Raw genomic sequence first — 18,948 nt, forward strand, 5'->3', positions numbered from 1 at the left:
ATCGGCTAAAAACGATTTGGTCTGAGGTTAATTCAAATTTGAAAGGGGCTCAGGTTAGACAGGCTTCGGCTGCAAATAGACGACGATCTAAGGGGCCGCACCTGGGAGTTGGCGACAAGGTTTGGCTCTCTACAAAAAATATTAAGCTTAAGGTACCGTCCGCCAAACTAGGTCCCAGGTTCATCGGCCCATACGAAATTATCGAGGTGGTTAACCCAGTAGCCTTCCGCTTAAAACTTCCACAGTCATTCAAATTGCCTAACGTATTCCACAGGTCTCGCCTCAAACCTTATCGTTCTCCCATTCACCCTGTTCAGTCCCCTCCTCCTCCTGTTTCGGTCGGGGGAGCTCTGGAGTATGAAGTCCAGGGTATCCTTGACTCCCGCCTTGTGAGGGGCTCAGTACAGTATCTGGTACACTGGAAGGGCTACGGCCCAGAAGAAAGGTCCTGGGTTCCTGCGGGGAACGTCCATGCCAAGGCATTAATTAGGAGATTTCATCTTCTTCACCCTGACAAACCGGGTTTTGAGGGTCCGGAGGCCCCTCCTGGAGAGGGGGGTACTGTCACGACGCCGTCAAACTCGGGGCCTGCTGTTCCGCCCTCAGCCACTAGGAGGCGACGGACTGTCACGCCGCCCTCGGGCTCAGGGCCTGCTGTCCAGGCCTCGGCTACCAGGAGGCGCCGGACTGACATGTCATCGTCGAATTCAGGGCCTGCTGTTCCGCCCTCAGCCACTAGGAGGCGCCGTGGCTCGCGCCCGAGTAATGGCGGCAACAGTGAAAGGGCTTTTGCGCAGGCGTCTAGTGGACACAGACTCCGCTCCTCTGTCAGTTATGAAGGGGTTGGTGCATCGTCATCAGGTCTGGTCCTGGGGGCAGTCCTGATGACATCATCAGCCCGGGAGCCTGTGAGGGATGACCTGATCCCTCAAATACCTTTGGACTGGGCTTGCAAGCCGCCGGATATATTCTTGGTTCCCCTGCGTGTTACTGTGTGAATTGCTGTTGACTGACTCTGACTTTTGCCTGGACTTCTGACTCTGCTTCTGCCTAACGATTCTGTACCTCTGCTGCCCTCCTGGTTTATGACTCTTACTTCGGCCTGGATTCTGACTCTGCTTCTGCCTAACGACTTTGTACCTCTGCTGCCCTCCTGGTTTATGACTCTGACTTCGGCCTGGATTCTGACTCTGCTTCTGCCTAACGATTCTGTACCTCTGCGACTCTCCTGGTTTATGACTCTGACTTCGGCCTGGATTCTGACTCTGCTTCTGCCTAACGATTCTGTACCTCTGCGACTCTCCTGGTTTATGACTCTGGCTTCGGCCTGGAATCAGACTCTGCTACTGTCTACTGTTTTTGTACCGTTGCTGCCTGACTGGTTTAGTCTCGGATATCATTGCCTCTGTGTCCTGTATTGGAACACCTTTCTGGCGACCGTCCTGCTCTGGTCATTGCTCCTATTCAGACAGTACCTCCTGGGCTCTGCTATAAATCCAGATCCCTGTATAGGGGTAAAGGGTATCAGTGTTTCTCGGGGTGCTGTCTGGCTGCAGTCCAGACCACAGGCAGACGTCACAAAAGGAGGGTAACGGAGGGTAACAGTGGGATTTGGGTGAAGGAGCAGTTATCTGACAGGAGAAAACCAACTCCACCGCCATGCTAGCTGCTGTGGCAGAGTGGGTGTGGGAAAGGTGGAAAGGGTGCAGAAATTTGTGATAGATTGTGGATGACAGGTAGAAGTGACTGTGGGGATGTGGTGAGAAGGTCCAGAATTTGGAGAGATATCGCCGGCAGTGAGGAGGAGCAGAGAAATTGTTAGTAGGTGGGAGCAGGAGAGGGCATGAGGTGGCTGTCTGTGTTACTCTGGACTCTGTCTGGCCTCTTTTCAATGGTGTCCTTTTCTTCAGAGGTGCACAAAACTGTGGCTGATGGCACTTTTATGCACTCCTAATAAAAAGACGGACACTGCCAGATCACCGGTCAGACAGTGTCCACAGTACCTAATTATAGGAAATCTTTTTGCTGGGGGTTTCACCTGCATCGCGTATTTCAGAGATTTCTAGGGAAACCCTGGTCTAAGCGCTTAGCTTTGAGAGCAAGATAAATGTGAGTCAAGCTTTTCTGCGATTTTTGGGAGGCAGAATGAACAAATCAACACCAGGTGAAGAATTGGTTTTATTTATTTTTAACACCATTCCTCATGTGATATAAATGATTAGACAACTTTATTCTTCGGGTCAGTGCGATTACAGCGATATCAAATTTTAATCGGGTTTTATGTTTAACTGTTGTCACATACTAAAAACTACTTTTTGTATCACAATATTTTTTGAGAGCTATAATTTTTCTCTATTTCTGCTGACAAAGTTATGTGAGGGATTGTTTTTTTGTTGAACGAGTTGACGTTTTTATTGGTACCATTTTCGAGCTCATGACATTTTTTGAACTCTTTCTATTCTGATTTTTGTTACGCAGAATAAACAAAAACCAACATTTCATGAATATACATTTTTATGCCGCTTTGCGTATGGTAAAATTGATAAGGCAGCTTTATTCTTCGGATCAGTACGATTACATAGATACAACATTCATATAGTTTTTTTTATGTTTTGGTGCCTTTACACAATAAAAACTCTTATAGAAAATATTTTCGCATATGTCTATTTTGAGAGCTATAACTTTTTTATTTTTCAGCTTATTGAGCTGTATGGTGGCTTGTTTTTTTGCGGGACAAGATGATGTTTTCAGCAATACCATTTTTTTTTACATTCACTTTTTGATTGCATTTTATTACACTTTTTGTTTGGCAGTATGATGTTAAGCATAGTTTTGCCTTGTTTTTTTGTGATGTTCACAAACGGGTTGACTAGTGGGACAGATTTGTAGGTCGGGCGATACCAAATATGTTTACTTTTATTGTTTATTTTTTTCATAATAATATTTATTTATGGGTACAATGAAAATGTTTTCATTATTGTGTGATTTTTCAAAAATACTTTTACATCATTTTTTCAATTATTTTTACTTTTTTTACCTAGTCTCACTATGGAACTTTCAGTTTCTGCATTCTGATCACAGTTGCACTTTGCATGATCTAACTAACTTGCTAGTGCCTGGTGACCTGGATGTCGTCACAATGACATTAGGGTCACCATGGCAACGATCGGACCCCCGCGATAAAGTCGCAGAGACGCCAATCCAAGGACAGAGGGGCTTTCTTCCCTCTGCCTGCTCGCTAATGCTGCGATCGCTCCTGGCACTGAGAGCTCTCCGAATCAGCTGACAACCGGCGGTAATCATGCTCACACAGCTTCTGTGCGCGCAAAATCACCATGACATATCCATACATCCAAGGTCGTTAAGTACCAGGCGACCTGGACTTATGGATATGTCTAAGGTTGTTAAAGGGTTAAGTCGAGGGTGTTATTAATTTTGTCCTACCCAATTTTGGGGTTATGTATGAAATGTCCAGTATGCCTATTTTTTCTGTTTTTGAGTATTGTTCCAATACACAAAAAAAAACTAAATGTGCATAACAAAACGTGTAATTGAAATAATTTTCTGGGAGAAATACTTAATTTTCGGCAATAATTTCAAGGGTACCAACACTCGGTCATGACTGTATATGTAGTCATTTAATCCAGATAAATAAACTCATGTATTGACTCTATATGGAAAATGTGAGAATTTAGTCAAGAGATGTATACTTTTTCATATGTTTATGTAAAATTGAAGAGGATTTTTCATTTGATCAATGTTTGATCAATCAGCCGAAATCCCCGGGACCCACAACAATCGGCAAAACGATCCAATTGCAGAGTTCCAGGAAATGCTGTGGCCTTTTCGCTGTTTATTCAAAGACGCCGACTTTCCAGTAATTGCGTCCTATTCTAAGCGTTGACCGTCAATGTTTTAGTTCCAGAAAACCCCTTTAATTTTGATCATAAATATTAATTATTTTAGGTAAGACATTCTAGTATGCAGGCAGTGTGGGAATACTGTGCAGGGATATTCCTCAGTGTGACTTTTTTAACCACGACTATCACTCTAATTGAAGAACGTATTAATAATTTAGCGGACTGGGTGTAATATGTATACAGGTAGCTATAATTCTCAGAAATAATTATTCATTTTCTTTTTAACGACTAGATACTAGCGAAAAGTCGGGACACGCAGATCTCCGTAGACTAACCCGATTGCTTTTCTCTCTAGATAAAACAAACTTGAGCATGAAATATTCAGACTCCTCCATTCTGCTGTAAGCTGTGTGCTCTGAGAAGTTGCGTTTAATGTGAAACTTCTTGCTAATAGAAAAAGTAAATGAATCCTTTAAATAAATCTTCCTTCCACTTGATAAAACTGCTGCTTATCTTTTGCTTTGTAGACATTTATTATGTATTATTTTATATGGAATTCTATAATAGTATTAAAGCACAATTACTTTCTGCGCAAATAACTTCTTTTTTTTCTTCTTCTCCATCTCCTGGGAATAGATCTCACTCTTTGGGTTTAATAATGACACTGCTTCATCTTATTATGCACTTTCTGTCTTGTCCATGAAACTTTAAAACTACTTGTAGAAATAAGAAATATTTTAAATTAACTTTAGCGAGCTTATCAACCGGCGCACATAAAAAATGGATTTAATTTTTATGATACCGCAATGCAATATTTAATGCATATATCACAGGCAAGAGCAATGTGAGGCAGAGCGAGCATATTAGGCTTACTTCAGAATGTGAAGCGCATGGCTGTGTTCTGCTAGAAAAAAATACTCTATAAATCTAGATAGCCCTGAAAACATTCATAATACCTAAGTAAACATATTCCAATTGTGTATTATTGCAGCGAAGATGCATAGCACAGAGATGTTAGTGCTGCCATATGGCTCATTTGTATAGCACCTTATTGCTCTGATGGACTATTCAAAAATGTTTTCTATAGCAAATCCAACCAATCTGTTTGACTCCAACCATACAAATATAAGGTATGGTCCCATAGAATTTGAAAGGTGCAGTATGATAGATCTGAGAAAATCAAAGATTGTATGGATCCTTAAAGGAAATCAGTCAGTTGGATCAACCCTACTAAGGAGCTCTTGCAGAGCTGTGTGTGATTATTAGAGCAAAGTTTTAGCCATTACTTATCACCAGTAACTCCCTCTTTCATTTAAAATGAGCTCTGGAGTCAGATTCTCAGTAGATCTTCGTCCCGCCCATAGATCTTAATAGCTCATTTACATATCAACAAAAATGTGGATTTATCTGGAATAAGACATCAGATCATACATAAGAAGGTATCATTTTATTCAACTTTCTATGACATACATGCCCATGTAGGTGACTTAGAAGGGTAGATCCCTCATACAGATACCCTTTAATATGACCATGTCGTAAACCTTTCATCAGCTTCCTGACAGTTTCTTAAAAAAGGTTTGGAAACTAGAAGCTCGGTTGGTGTACATATTTAATTATGTTCTATCATCATTGGTCATTATGATGACTTCTATGTCTTCTACCCCCTAACTAAAATACAAGTAAAAAAGAATCTAGGATTGGATGTATATAGAAGAGAACAGCTTACTTCTCTGAGCATCCAATGGCGATATGTATAATAAACAGGAATATGTCTACATACAAGGATATCCCAATCTCTGTAAAAGCAATCTCCGGGCTGTGCTACGCAATTTCCCGCATATGGAGATGTGTAGATTTTGTTTTTCAAAATGCCCCAACCCTGTAAGTAAATTTAAAACTTGAAACAAATTTGTAGCATATAGTCTGTTACAATTATTAATCTTGTTACAGGCTACGGTGACAGCATCACTTGGTTGCAATGACCAATAAAAGGTGCAGGATATTATATTGTAAAAGCAGGCCTGATGACAAGATAAATTTTACATTATTACGGTTTGTGTGTATTGACTTGTTTTCTTATTTATCACAGAATGGCAACATTTTTGGCTAGCGGCTCTTTTTCTAACCCTTGTAAGTGAGCATGCCAACTGATATTAATATTACTATGATGTACGTATAACATAGTATTCTATTAGGACCAAACATTTTACAAGAATATACTTGACCATATTCCCACAATCTTCTAATTCCATGCTAAGCCATGCTTAGAAGTATCCAAAAAGCTGAGCTTTATTTTACCCATTGCTATAGTCTCCTCACACCGGAGGTCTGTGCTAGCTGTCCTAGAACTAGCAGGAGGTTTCTGACCCTGGTTTGGAAGTAGGAAGTAAATATATTAATTACCAATGTGTTTTCATGTCACTTCTACAGTCCTAACATTGAATATACTCATTGGTGCAGTGCCACAGTGTAGCATAGAGCCCAGGTTCTTAGAACCCTGGTGAAGGGTGGACACTAAAATACAGTATACATATGCCAGATATTGTGAATAATTGCCATTAATTAAGCCCTTAATGATGAACTCTTCTTCATTAAATCTAACATTTATCATGCTACCTGTAAAACGTGTCCTTTCCTAGAGGTTTTTATGATGAGCCAGTAGCCAGGAACCGACAGTCTACAAATTTTATAACAGAAGCTTCTGCAACAGTCAGAAGGTTAGTGGCATTATTTGGGACAGGTTACTTGTCTCACAAGTAGAATCTGTAGTACTTCCATTATTCTGTTCCCACCATTGTACTAAATATTGGATGTCTGCTTTTATGATGACTGCATATACTCAGGAGTGCACTAGTTAAATGTTCCGGAGGTCTGAGCATTTCGGAGTACAGTGAAAGTGACCAGTGAAAGATTGCCACACATTTACCTGTCTGAGCTACATCTGGTGTTTGTGAACTGAGCCAATTGACCTTCACAGCTTCCTAGAAAATTGGAAGTGACTGCAGCTCTGTGTGGGAGCAGGTTTGCTTTTCAGAAACAAAACAAAGGAAACAAAATGAGTGGTTATTACAAGCAAGGATTATGGACCATTGGTGCTGATTATGGCACCTCTTTCAGAAGCTTGGAGTACACTTAAGTGTGACTGTGTCTGGGGAAAGAAATAGTACCTGTACATGGCCAATGAATGGAGGCCATTTCTTCCCCTTGGCAATATATAATAATAGTTTCGGGTGCAATATCAAACAGTGCACCCCTAGCGATCCTCAGTAACCTGGGGTACCATTATCCTGAATTTAGTAGGTTCTATCAAATCTGAGCAGATTAAAAGAGCACCACTCACCTCCTGCTAATAAGGTTTATGTTGAAACAAGACGAATCAAGAAATGTTCTTTTATATGAAGCTCGTCAAACAAATGTAGCAAAGCTAAAAGAACATTTGCAAACAAATCGAACTTTGTCTGTATATTTCTTAATGGCACCTGTGGTTTAGAGAAGGTCAGGAAACATGCACTTCTATGAAGGATTAATCTCTTATCTACTTATGATTGGTAAGACTTGACCTCATTCAATGCTTTATTTATAGATATCAAGGTCAACAAGCAGACAAAAATACACTTATGTGGGTTTGTACATTACCAGGAAAAAAAACTGGGGTGGCATCCAACATAATTCTTTACTGGATGCTTATGCAGTAACAGTTCTCATAAGCAACAATCTTCATAGAGCTTTTTCTGCCAGATATGTTGCTGCCATAGACTCGCCCATTACCAGTCTAACATAACCCCTAGTGCCATGCACTTACCCTCTTTTTTTCCACCTATACTATATTCCATATTTGCTCCGGCGCACAGTCTCCCAGTTTAGCCCTGGATTGGGAATCATGTTTTAAAACACTTTCTGATTCCTACCCTGGTGTCACCGGAATTCCCTATGTGCATTACTGTCGTTGACCACTTCTGGTTGTCTGGTCTGTAAGCAGAGATGGACTCCATGAGAGCTATCAAGTAACTTCACTTGATCAGACAGTGGAACATCATTTTGAACAGATCAAGGGATAGAAAATGTCTCAATCCTGATATGTGACAGGTTATGTCAATTGCATAATCAAATGTTGTTTTAGCCCTGAAAGTTACAAGTAGCCATTATGGGTAACATTTCACCAACCTATGTTGCACTATTATTAAGATTGAAGCCAGTACATAGAGGAACACCCACTAAGGCCTCTTTCACACTTCCGTTTTTGACCATCAGTCAAAATCCGCCAGTTTTTGGAAAAAACGGATCCGCCATTTTTTTTGGCGGATCCGTTTTTTCCCCCATTGAGTTGCATTACCGGCGGATCTTGACGGATGGCCATCCGTTGGATCCGTTTTTTTGCGGATCCGCCAAAATGTTTGCGTCCGCCGGCATGCCTGGACGGACCCTGCAACTTTTTTTTGCTGTAGGATCCGTATTTTACAGTGCGCATGCCCGGAGAAAGGAAGTCAGCCGGGAATTTAACCCTGAAATCCTTCCTGACGGTGGAAAAAAATTCATTCTCTCTCTCTCATCCCCCCCCCCGGACTGCGGTTCCTTTAAAATTCTTCAGCCAACGGATCCGTCAAAAAACCGGACCAATGACATCCGTTCACTTCAGTTAACAACGTATCCGCTTTCCGCCATTTTGGCGGATTTTAACTGATGAGAAAAAACAGAAGTGTGAAACAGGCCTAAGGAAGAAAGAGCATTCAGCCTTTTCATATATTACATTGTTGTCTATTCATTTTAGTGGGTGCCTTGTAATACCACATTTTTCCTGCACCAATTGTTGCAGAAGTACAGCTGTGAGACTGTGAGACTCACTCTCATCAGCATATCTGTCATGAGGCGGCACGGTGGCTCAGTGGTCCTGGGTTCGAATCCCACCAACATCTGCAAGGAGTTTGTATGTTCTCCCCGTGTTTGCGTGGGTTTCCTCTGGGTACTCCGGTTTCCTCCCACATTCTAAAGACATACTAATAGGGAATTTAGATTGTGAGCCCCATTGGGGACAGTGATGATAATGTGTGCAAACTGTAAAGCGCTGCGGAATACGTTAGCGCTATATAAAGATTATTATTATTTAGAGAAGGGATTGTTCAGATGAAACAATCAGTAAATATGTACTTAGAATTTGTATAACCTCTGATTATACTCAATTTAATAAATATAAGACCAAATAATATAAACTAATATTTGTATTCTGAAAATATACAGTAGTTATATAAAAAAAAGCAAAAAATCCATCGGAATACTCATGCATCTATAGTGATGTGGTTCCAAATTCAGTTTAGAGCTTAGGTTATTAAACAATGAAAATGTACTTACTAAGTTCTGAAGTCAAAATAGAATAAAATAGAGAAAACACAGAAATAGGAGGACTTGAAATTGGTCCTTTAATAACTCCTAAACAACAATGTACTGTATATCGGGAGGCTGACTCAAAGGGAACCTGTCAGCGCGATTTTGTAATGTATGGTGAAGACACGGCTGTAATTGCACAGGAATACTGATACATTGATACCTTTGATGAAGAAATCCGCTTTGTTGTTCTTCTGTAATCACCATTTGAAGACTTCTTAGATTTCGGTGCACAGGGGCCGGGACTTTGCATCGGGGCTTTTCCTCCCTGTCTGTGATTCCCCAGCCCCTCCGCCTGCCTCCCGTCTGTGAATGACAGGTCATTACTGTGATTTCAAACAGAGGAGGCAGATCATTCACAGACCGGAGGCAGGCGATGGGGCCGGGGAATCACAGATAGGGAGGAGATGTCTCAGTGCACAGTTCGGCACCTGCGCACCAAAAATCTAAGAACACTTCAACAGGCAATACCAAATGACAAGTAAATATATAATAAGAAATAGAGCGAGAGAAAGCACAATGATGTAATAATTTAGCTATATATTCATCAAGTTTGAGGACAGCAATGAAAATAGCCCTATACGTGTTTCGGCCAGCTTCTACAGGGGTTGTGTCAAGAGTCTTTAGGCTGCAGGCTTCAGACCATTCATATCATGCGTAGATGACAAACTAAACAAGCTAAAAAAAATTGTAATTCATTCTTGCTATGAGCGAATAAATTAAATAGTAGTAAACGTACATATTGCATGCATAAATAAACTGCTCTATGTCAGTGAGCAATTGTGAAATGTGTGTGCCGCATGCAGGTGAGATTATTTTGCTTTTGTTGAATGTTGTTTTCTGAGAAATGTGAAAACTATTTTTTGGGTAAATGTTGTTGTCAATGGCTGAATGGATTGTCTTGGCATGCAGATATTCCTGCAGATACAACTTTCTGTAAGGTGATGTAAGAGGTCAGGAAGGCCTCTGGCTTTATACAATCTCAGTGCTCATTAGACATTAGCCTAAAACAAGGGTTAGAAATCCTGGGGCATTGTGACCCTTTTTCTTGAACTACATAAGCCGGTGGCTTTTTCTAGTCTTTTCGCAATATTGTGAGTTAATACAGTTTGAGCTATGATGAGCAGCATATTTGCCATGTGAAGACTGAATAGTAAAGACCAAAATGACAAACATGGGTGATTTACTCCCTGGACTAACTGTGTGTGTACTACAGAAAAGCTCCAATACTTCATTTCAGCAGAAACCCTTGCCAAACAGTACTAAAGTTAAGAGTGCTGCGGGTGGTGTCATGAACTTTTCTCTATCTACAGCCCTCAATGAATAGTAAATTCCTAAAATGCCCAGGGTCAATATATTCTCAAATGTTATCTTGATCCAGAGGTGAAGTACAAAGTGCAGGAAGTGTAACCTAGTTATCGGGGTTTTCATAAATGAAACCTCTACTAAATTGGATTATTGCATTATTTGAGTTTATTGTATTGAGATAGTATTTGATTTAGTCACACTGTAGCACCGAGCGTAACAGACAGCTGGAAGTTTTTTACTCATATGTTTCCTACTCACTCGGTATATGTAATGATTGTAACAATGACTTGATCTATGGCCTCCACCGATTTTCTTTATTTCACAAGGCGGCACATGAGCTCTTTTTATTGCTGTGGCCAAGCAGAATTTTTTTTTTACAATAAAATATATTAATTTAAACACTTCACCATACATTTAACCAAAATGTAGTTCTTTGTGGAAATACAGAATAGATTTTGTGAAGCAGAAAAATTGCTGGTGGCATCTGTTATTTTTTTAAGGGGTGTTTTTTGGCAACATGATAAATATTGGATCCCATGCTTGGGACTTTCTCATTTAGGGAGGACAGAGAGCTGCTCACATAGGCTGAGTCCAACAGTATGAGAGAAGCTCTATCTGTGATTTACACCATTTGAATTGCTGGAATCTAAGGCAACATTTCTCCTGTAGTGACCTTATAGCCAATCTAATTGCCAAAGGATTTTAACACCAGATAAGCGGGGATCAGATAATCAAAAGGTTGCCTTCATTCCAAAAAAGGTCTTCTCTAGAGGTTAGCAAATAAATTTGAGTGGAATTGATTTCTACTTGAAATTTGCGAAAATCTGCTTTTGCCAAAATGCGGAATTTTTGTAATCCACTTCCTCACAAAATGGCAGTCACTGGCCACCATTTTTCTAAAACATCAAAAGAATAAAAAAAATAATTATTCTCAACTCATCGCTCACCTGTTTGGCCCCTCCACTACTCACCACCTCCCATCTGGTCCTTGCTGCATCTTCTGATCCTCCGCCTCTCATGATGGAATCTTCAGGCCTCTTGCATTGTGCCAGACTTCTAGGTGTTATGTTGTCCAGGAGGGTTCTGAGCAAATGTCTACAGTATTATGTTGTGCCGTCATGACACCATTGATCTCTCGTGTGTCTCATAGTGTTCTCTTTTTCAATAAAAAGCTGGAAGGAAAGTAAAAGCGCAATAGGGTTTTATCTGGGTATTAAGAGATACCTCTAATCAGATTTTACTCACCAGATAGAGCCCAAACACAGGCTCATAGAAATATTAGCTGCTGCAGATCCACCGGTCTCCTCATGACCAGCCAGAGTAAAAAAAAAATAAATGGGGTAAAAAGGTGGATTAACTCCGCACTGCTTGAAAGATAGAAGATACTTTTGTGGTTTCCTGATGAAGGAGTCATAGTATTCCGAAACACGTTGAATAAAGCCACTTTTTCATTTGAATACCCATTTGGACTTCTATCTATCTATTCAAGCAGCGCAAAGTTAATCCACCTTTTTAGCCCTTTTTTTAGTGTTCCTTTTTGTGACAACCATTTTAATTTTAAAATGAAGCATAATCTTTTTTTCTGGATTGATGGTGAATTTACATTTGAGACGATTCTGAAGCTGAAAAATCTGCTTTAAGTTCATTATTAAGCGGGATATCGTTGTCTGCAGGATTGGCTAATAGTTTAATATGTATGTAGGTCTCCTGACTCTCCCCTCATATATGAAGTCAAGGCTGAGGCAGTTTTAGTTTTAATCCAAACCTTTTGTTGTTCAGGAGATAAGCTGCTGCCAGAGAAGTTTGACAGCAGCTTTCTCTGCTCTCCTATTTGAAAACACATGATCGTCCCAAGCCGAGCGTTCATATGTGTGGGAGTTGGGTTGTCTCCAAAATGAGTGCTTGGCCATTATCTTTCATATGTGTAGGGCTTGAATGTTTTAAATTAAGCAATTACGTTGCTGAGACAGCAATCCCCTCTGCAAAGTGTTGCTAAAATTGGTATTTAGTAGAAATAATTGAATCTGTAGAAATTAAAATTTGCCAATCTTTTGAATTTGAGAAATTCAGTTCACATGACATTTTTTCGATGTGAAGTGAGTGTTGCCTATTGTTAATAATAAGAATATAAAAATAAAAATTCTCACCTCACCGCTCAAATGTCCCATGACCCCTGCAGCATGCCATCAGGTCCTCTGTGCCTCTTTTTTGGCCTTCCCTCTTTGTGTACATCCTCTTCTACCTGCTTCTCTCTGACATCACCGCATGCCGTGGCACACAGTGTGACTTAATGCTCTTACTATGTGCGTTGTTGCGGCCTAGTCAGTACCTCGGGAAACGCATATCGTAGCATCACAATGTCCACCATACTGGAGAAGCGCATTGTGGTGGTGGCAGAGATGCAAAGAGAATATGAGTGAGTGATGGAAGAAGGTGAGAATAAGCAACATGTTAGAAAAGACAGAAGGTTGTGGGGGCAGCAGGACAGGTGAGCAGTGATTTTGAGCAATTTTATTTCTTTTAACCGTTTGCGAGCTGTCCGCCATTTTGCTATATTCACGCAGAGCAAATAAAAAAAAATAGATTATTGAGATATTGAAATTTGTAATATTTGAGAATTTAATTCTACTCTGGAAAATTTGCTCAACTCTATTACTTTGTCAAATAATTGTTTTTGAATTATGTCATGTTATAAAATGAACCTTCATTTGAATATGTATGAAAAGGATGTCTTGAGTTTACTGCAGGACAATACATAAAATAACATTTGTTTGCATTTACTCCGTAAGATCTTTTTGGCACTTGGCACGTTTAGTTAATACTTTATTATGATATCTTAAGTTTTGCTGTATTGTGTATGTGTTCTGACTGGGAAAAGAATCCTTGCGACCCAATGTTCTTGTTGGCATTAAGCAAAATGCATAGTGAAATTGACTTGCAAGTTACAATAAGCTTCTGAGTTTGATTCCCTGGGCAGGTAATTATTTGGAGCGTGGAAAATACATTTAAAATATCTCTTTTCTGGAATCCCTGCATTTCAGACTGGAATCATACACAAGAGTCTGCTCTGCAGCATTGGCTTTTGGCCCATAACACTAGACATCCCTCCTGAATTAGACTAGGAAGAAATTATGTATGAAACTACTTAAAACTCCGAGTAGTATTTATTTGTTTGTTTTTTGGATACTCTTTGTATGTATGTGTATTTGTCTTGCAGGGATTTTTTTTGCTGATTTAGTACTAAAAAGCGAAGCATTAATTTTAGTTATTAATCATAAAATAATAAGTGAATAACCCTTCAACCCCATTGTCACTTAGAGAATGCACAGCTATAGTATTTAGTAGATTCGAATTAAGTCAAAGAGAAATGTGTTATATCCTGATGGCACAAATTGTAGATCTCTCCTTTCCAGATTGTTTATATGTAGTGTTTGAGCAATTTTTAATAGTTGTTATAGATACTATGTGCACTGGGTTAGAATATACTATATGTGCCCGTTTATGTATGTAAACTGCTTTTTACATCACCAGTGGTATGATGTAGCAATTAGGCTAGGCCGTCACGGCAATGTGTCTTATGTTAATGACATATAACTTAAGGCCCTTTTACATTTAGCGATGCACCAGCGATCCAACCAGCGATCCGACCCGGTCAGGATCGCTGGTGCATTGCTAAATGATCGCTAGTGAGCTTTCATACAGAAAGATCTCACAGCGATGCAGGAGCGACGCAGCGCACGATACTTACCATTCACACACAGCGATCCTGCGTCCTCCCGCCCGCCTCCACGCATCGCTGGACGTCACAGCAGGAAGTCTCAGCAGGAAGCAGACGACGAGAAATGGAGCCGGACATTCTCGCGCGATCAGCGATGAGCAGCGGGGGAGCCGGTCGCTGGTAAGTATCACACATAGCGATATCGCTAGCAATATCGCTATAACGTCACAAAACCAGTGACGTTTTAGCGATATTGCTAGCGATATTGCTTAGTGTAAAACCCCCTTTACTAGATAGGAGGGGACTTTCTTTGTCATGCTGTCAGCACCCCATGACATGATACATGGAGCTGCTAGCATTAAAAGAGTTTTCCCATCTCCAAGATCCTATCCCAATATGTAGGAGGTGTAATAATAATAATATTAGCACATGCCTCGAATTAGAAATATAGTATAATTTTTCTGATTCGCTGTGTCTCGTTCCTCATGTACAGGCATTGCAGGACCTTAGGTGTCCATAGTTATGTCCACTCATAAAGTGACAGTTAGTTAGCTAGTTGCTAGTGGTCGTAACCATGGATACCTAAGGTCCTGCAATGCCTGCACATGAAGAAAGAGACATAGCGAATCAGAAAAACTACACTACATTTCTAATTGGAGGTATTTACTAATATTATTACACCTACTACATATCGGGATAAGATCTTGGAGATAGAAATACCCCTTTAAGAGCTGATTAAAAATTCTGTCTTGCTAAAAGTTGTTGTATAACCAGGATTCTAGAACACTTGTAAAATATGAGCTAAATCTTCCATGATGCAAAAAAATAAAAATATAATTTGATTTTTAAAAAGCAGCAGCCGAAACGTGAAAGCAATCAATATGAGGGCTTCTAAACACATGAAACAAGCAAAAAGTGTCTGCGCCATGTAGGAGGACAAATGAATTGTGTCCCAATTAGTCAGTGCTATGCAAAATAAATCAGTTTATATCATATCCAGATTTCATAGGTTCATCTAATAACCATCTTACAAACAGGCACAACTGCATGAAAATAACATAAAAGTCACAAGTATGATAAATTATTTGGGATTGGTTATAAGGTTTTAAGGCAGTTGCAGTAAAAGTATTATCCTGTCGATTTGTTGCAGTAAAAATGTAACATTTAGATCAGGATTCAGGAGATGTGAGATGACAAAGAATCAGAGCATTAGATGCATTGGAAACAAATAAAATATAGCTGTGAAGCCGCCATATTCAGCCGCTGTAGAACTACTGCCCACGTTTTCAAAAAGTTTGAATGTTGGTTTAAAATGTAAAGAAAACACGATTTGTTAATCTCTTCAAGCCATATTTTATTGACAACAGAACATAATGCACAGATCAGAAGATGAAAGTTTGACTTTATTCCATTTCATTTGAAAAAATGAACTCATCTAGAAATTGACGGCAGCCACACATCTCAAAAAAGGTGGGTCAGGGTTAACGAAAACAAATGCAAAGCCTTAGAGTATGGTCAAAAGATTCAGAGATTCTGGAATATGTTCTGTTGTGAATAAAATATGTCTGTAAGGGATTTCTAAGTCATCACATTCTTGTTTTCTTTACATTTTATACAGCTCCCGCAATTTTTGGGGAATTTTAGCTGTTAATACCCGGTATACAATGCCAGCGGGAGGCTGTCAGGGCTTGTTGGGAATTGTAGTTTCATAACAGATAGACCCCCACAGGTTAGAGACCACTGTGAGGATTGTCACAAGATGGCCTAGGATAACATGCTAGCATGCTAAAAATTCAAGCTTTAGCACTCAACGTTTTAGTCTTATCACTGGTTATCTCTGTTCGGTGTTTTTCTGATCGTTCTGGATTGCAGAATATCTTGTTGCATTTTTGCTGTGTTTTTATCTGCAGGCAAAACCTGCTCCCTTGGCAGTAAAGAAGCTGCTTACAAAAAGAAGGTTTTGCTGCATATTTGCTGCCTTTTTGCTGTGTTTATTGCTGTTTTTTTTCTTGTCTCTTGTGCATGTTGATAAAGTTTAGTGCCCCCCAATAAATCATGATGCAACTTGCTTAAGGTTTTTGCACCAAAAAACGCAGCAAAACCTGACTACCTGTGTTTTTTGCTGCATTTTTGCATTTAGTAATTGCTTTCTATGAGTGTAAAAACATTGAAAAAATGCTTAAAAAAGTGGCATGCTGCAGTTTTCAAAAATGCAGAAATTTTTCAATTCAGTCAGGAAAAAAACCCAATGTGTGTGCACGAATTTTCTGAAATCTTGTGTATGCAAGTAGTAGGCCGGGGACACACTTGCAACTGCAGTGCGAGAAACTCGCCCGAGTCTCTTGCCTGAATACCCGGCACTGCCGCCGGCACTCGGGAGAGGAGTGTGCGGCTGCATGTATTTCTATGCAGCTGAATGCTTCGGTCCCGAGTGCCGGTGGCAGTGCCATGTATTGATGTGAGAGATTTGGGCGAGTTTCTCGGATTGTAGTTTTGCGTGTGTTCCCAGCCATAGGCTGACTACTCACATACACCTTTAATGAGAAACCTTATGAAGAGCGTCTGAGTTCACTAAGTCCTGCACCAGAAAAGCAATCCACAGTCAGTGCACTCATTTGCAGCAAATTATGTTGGTTTCACATTGTGTTCCAGCACAGTACGTCTGAACCCCAAGCAAAACGGGATTCGGACGTACACTTTGACAGGGCCTTAGACTATAATGGTGCCGGCAGAGTGAACATGCGCTCTGCTGTGCATTATTTTCTGGCACATACGCCTACTGGGGGTGGACACCCACACAGTCTACTACATGTGAGTGTCCGCCTCCAGTAGGTGAACACGCTCGAAAATGATGCACGGCAGAGCACACGTTCACTGTACCGGCACCGTTATAATCTATGGCCCTGTCGGAGCATATGTTTGAATCCCGTTTTGTGGGGAGTTCAGACATATGCTCGGGGGCTACTGGACGGGTGCCGGAACGCATTGTGAAAGCAATATTACGACGATTATAGTAGCTGCTAATGAGTGCACTGATTGTGGATCGCTTTTCTGGAGCAGGACTTGGTGAACTTAGAAGCTCTTCATAAGGTTTCTCATTAAAGGTGTATGCGAGTAGTCAGCCTGTCTCCCATTATTTACATTGCTCGTCAGATCTGAAATGAATTATTTGTTTACTGTGGTCTATTTTCCAATTTGTCATGTTTATAGTTTTCAGAATGAACGTGCATTATCAGCATGCATCTCCTATTGAATTGCTGTTAAGGTTTTGCAAATGCTTTACTGAAGATAAGTGTTTTAAAGGCACATACAATGGCTGGAAGTACTAATCGCCGGTTAGGGAGGCTGCTTTGTATGCAAGCAGCAGTGAGAGCATCAACCATTGAAAATCTAAAATGTAAAATTGATTTTTTTTCCTTTGCTCCCACAGAGAAGCAGGTATAACATTATCTTCCGCAGTGGAATTGGAGTAGAGAGTTTGAGAAAGCGTAGTCTAATGTTCTTCTTACACATTTGCTCTTGCAAACCCCATCTATTTATGCATTGCAATTAGCAAGTAGTCCAATATTTTGACTCGAAAGCAATGGCTTCACCAATCTTCCTAATTAAAAAAAGGAAAAAAAAAAGCTTATATGCCAAGCAACTAGCATTAGCTTTCCTTGAAAAATACTCTGAGAAATAGTTGCTTTTTAATATGTGACTACACAAAACTATCAGGGCTTTTTTTTTACACATTTTCCAGAACCGGTAAAGTGACTGAGCGCTCTGAAATCTCATGCTCTTGCTGCTTACCGTTTCATTGAAGATTTGAACCATCCAAGCATTTTTTTCAGATCTACAGCATGTCCCTTCTTTATGAGTTTGCAGCGTTTTTCACCTATTGAAATGAACGAGGGGAAAACGCATATAAGACCACACTTCAAAATGCACCATTTTTTCCTACCAGGACACTTTTTTTGGGTGCAGAAAACTACTGTAAATACTTGGATTTCTTTTTAGTTTTGGGGTAATTGAGGATTCTGTACACCATTTTCTATAATGTTTACAATGAAGCATTTTCATATCTGATGGGCCAAACTGCAGGCTGTTTATGACACCCTAATGAAGTGCTCCCCTTGGTGTCACGTACTGGTCAGGGTGGCTCTACACTTAGTCATTTGTGTCACGCTCCTGACAGCCGTATATCAAAACCCTATGTACTTATTTACTGTGAATTGACACGTTATTATCAGGCCATGTGGCTTGTAAAGCTCCGGCAGGAACTGGGAAACCCACAAGCCACCTTGGACTGTGTTCACATGCAGGAGTCATGCCGCGGTTTTCAGCCACTGCAGCAGTGTGCCGCTGCGATCATTTCACGGTTTCCTTACACAAACACTTAATTCAGCAGGGAAACAGCTGCTTCATGTGCAAAATTGAAAAAGCTTAAGAGATTGTGCAGGAAAACAGTGGAAAAAACGCAATGGCACAGATCTTCTGCTGTTTAAAGCTACAACCTGACCGCTGTGTGTGAACGCAGCCTTATATTAAAACAAGCATTGACATTTCATTTGTCCCAGCAGCATTGTCTCTTCTATGGACTGATCATTGTTGATTTTTCCATGTGTTTTTCATTCCCTTGAAATACTTCAAATTTATTTATTTATTATGCTTTGCTTATATAGCGCTATCTTAGGGTATGTT

General features: G+C 40.2%; 1 protein-coding gene across 4 annotated transcripts in view; it reads left to right on the forward strand.

The window, feature by feature from the left end:
• Window positions 1-18,948, forward strand: part of ZNF521 (zinc finger protein 521) — a 532,966-nt gene that overhangs the window by 71,243 nt on the left and 442,775 nt on the right. The window lies entirely within an intron of this gene.

Source organism: Dendrobates tinctorius, unplaced genomic scaffold (genome assembly GCF_039654945.1).
Source record: "Dendrobates tinctorius isolate UK_male_01 unplaced genomic scaffold, ASM3965494v1 ptg000171l, whole genome shotgun sequence".
In the NCBI taxonomy this organism is placed as follows: domain Eukaryota; kingdom Metazoa; phylum Chordata; class Amphibia; order Anura; family Dendrobatidae; genus Dendrobates; species Dendrobates tinctorius.